At 43.0% G+C, this 3,016-nt stretch overlaps 1 protein-coding gene across 1 annotated transcript in view; it reads left to right on the top strand.

Moving 5' to 3' along the window:
* The window catches only part of LOC130583846 (adenosine kinase-like), a 120,356-nt gene that overhangs the window by 5,351 nt on the left and 111,989 nt on the right, over positions 1 to 3,016 (top strand). The window lies entirely within an intron of this gene.

The raw sequence follows: 3,016 nt of genomic DNA on the forward strand, positions 1-3,016 counted from the left end.
TTTTTACAGCTGAGCAGTCTGTGAAGCAGCATGAAAAGATATTGGATGTTACGGAATTTTTAAAATAATAAAAGATTTTAATACTTTGCAAGTAGAATGCATACAAGTTACACTGCATCTTATTTTATGTTGCAAAATACTAAATTCTCTCTCTAAAAGTTTCCAAAACAACGATTACAATAGAAGATATCTGCAAGCTCTGCAAAATGCTATTATTGAAAGAGAATTTGTGGACTTGCTGTTTACTGGTCTCTTTTATAATGTCTGCTGGGGCTACTATGTAAAATATCATCCTTCTGTCTTGCAAACATAGATGGGCAGCTTATCTACGATCAATCTTAGTTTAATACTTTGAAGAAATTGGCTGTAATATAGGGGTTAATAGAGAACTTTTTGTTTCTGTATTGTAAACTGGAACATTTATACCAAGTATTTGTTGTGTAAAATAATATTAGTCCAACGCTAAGGCCTAGATTGCCTATATCTTGGTTACACAAGTTACAGATATATAAAGTGTAGAATTTCATGGATTACTTTAATGAAGTRCAATTTTAAATGTTCTCACATGCTTGCCTGTTGTTTTATCAGGTAAGGGTGGAGTTCATTTTGCATTCATACTKTGCTTTGCAAGGAAAATATTTTAATGAAATCACCTGAGGATGTTGTTTATCATACATAGAGAAATTTACACGGTCATGTAGATTTCTCTGTTGTACAGTAACAAAAGCAGTTGAGAAATTGTGGCTAGACCCTGTCAGGCGTTATGTATTTTTAGATGCAAAAGCTGTGAATTCCATATTTCTCTCAGGGATCACATATGAAGGCAAGGTCAGCTGCCCCATGCAAGCAGAGGGAGTTTGGAAGGTCAGGGGTCAAGGAAGGCTAACTCAGACTGTCTGCCTAGCACATCCATGGTGGGACTGCAAGTTGAACTTGTGGCAGAAACATTACAATCAATGAATGGCCATAAATCGTAACTGACCATTTCTCCAGGAATACCCTGGTTGCTGTTTCTCCACTTASATGTCAGGATGTGTAGAAGTTCCGTGGCAAATGGCTAAAAGCCCAGTGATAAGTGGTAATAAGGGTAGGTAATGTCTCAAAGATGTCAGTAGCAGTAGAACCTGTGAGAACAAGCAAGATGATTGGAAAGAGGGAATAGCTGGAAGCTTATAAAGTGCTATTGACAGGTGTAGAGGTGTCATGCATGCTATTTAATGAAAAGCTGTTAATTTTTTTTAGAAAAAATATGCTTAAGTGGCAAAAGGTTAGAAATATTTGATTGTACCTCATTTGGCCTCTATCTCTGTAGCTTACTATTCATAATATGCAGCTCTCTGTTGCAAATTACTGTAAATATAGTTCATATTAAAGTATTATATCTATTTTTCTTTACCTGTCTTCATGTGCTTGTTAAAAATCACGCAATTATTTATGAGGGAATCTACAACTCGATTTTAAAAAAAAATGCTTTTATTATTTTGAATACAGTGATAGAACCAGCAAGATCAAGCTGCATTCTATAGTTATATACAATAACAACRGTTATGTAGCTATTATTATATTTTCTGGTGATGGGATCCCCTTCCCYACCTTCTAGGTTACAAAGCAGAGGTTTGGCTATTAAGCACTGAAACTGTTAAACACATAATAAATTGCTCAACATGAATCAGAGGATACAGCTGTTGTGTATCTATGWATTTGCATTTAAATAAGTTCAAAATCCTTCTTAAGGATTTGAAGACCTCTTATACCTTGTGTTGCAGTAATAGTAAGAGGATGGATGTGTTTCCCATTCTGAGTTTTCAGGACCCCTGACACACTTTATTAATGAGAGTTTTGTGGCGGGTTCAATAAGTAGTGATTATTTTTTGAGTGTCTGATTTRGAGAACCTAGGAGATTTGTCCTACATTAGAATTGAACTTAAATTTTCCTGTTGTTTTCATGTGACACTGTAAGTCCTTGACCTTCATGAACATGTCATATTTTGGCATCATCTCCTCTGAGAAACTCAAAAATAGGAAATAGTTGGAAAGTTTGGCTTTAGTTTTTCTGAGTACAACATTCCCATTTTGCAGATGGAAAGGGAGGGAAACTTCGGACTAATAACCACAGGATTATGAAGTTGTGAGGTTTAAATATTTAGAGGTGACACAGCAGTACTTAACGTGGGATTCACTTTTGGCAAAAACAACCTATTGACTTCAGTTTCATGAATCAGTGCTTCTGGTGCTAGTAAGTTAACAAAGTAAGTGCCAAATCTTCACAGTGTGGCAGTAACTTTGACAGCCGAATGAAGAGTGGCGATAGAAACCTGGCCTTAGCGAGGYTTTCCCKTTCTGATACGGCAGTTCTTCCGAGSGTCAGGCGATTAAGAAAAGGGGGTAGGCAATGACGGGCTGCCCTTTTCTCGCCGTGTGTCCTGTCGTGCCCTCTGGCCGGCTGGGCACCGGAGCACCGCGTTCCGCAGGTGGCTGCCAGAGCTGCAGCAGCCCGCACTGAGCTGTGCGCCGGGGGCTCGCCAGCCCGGCCCCGCCGCCTGCGGGGGTCACCCGGGACGGCTTCGTGTGCGACTCTAACGCACATTGAAATAAAACGAATGAAAACGCTTCCGTTCCGATCGTGTGTCGGGACAGGCGGCGGCAGGCAGAGCCGGGGCGGGGGATCCCCTCGGTTCCCACGGCCCCGTGACACCCGAGGGGCAGCGCTGCCAGGGKCTCCGCTRGCCATCTTTACTGTGGGCGGTGCGGCTGGAGCACCGCACCTCTGCGCTACCTCCACTAAACTTTTTATTTTGGGTTTTTTTTAGTCAATTGTCACCGTGTCCCACACTCGCCGCCGGGTCTGGCAGAGGGGACAGCGGCAGCAGGAGGTGTGTGGGAGGCGCGCGCTCTCCGCCCGTACCAAAGATGGCGGCCAAGGAGCCCGGGGATACCGGGCGGGCGGCGCCGCTCGGTACCGGGCGCTACCGAACCGGGACGCGGGGCCCGTCGCCGGCGCCCCTCCGCTCCTCGC

This window comes from Malurus melanocephalus, unplaced genomic scaffold (assembly GCF_030028575.1).
Source record: "Malurus melanocephalus ecotype Western Australia unplaced genomic scaffold, MMel_1.1 scaffold_634, whole genome shotgun sequence".
NCBI classification, from domain to species: domain Eukaryota; kingdom Metazoa; phylum Chordata; class Aves; order Passeriformes; family Maluridae; genus Malurus; species Malurus melanocephalus.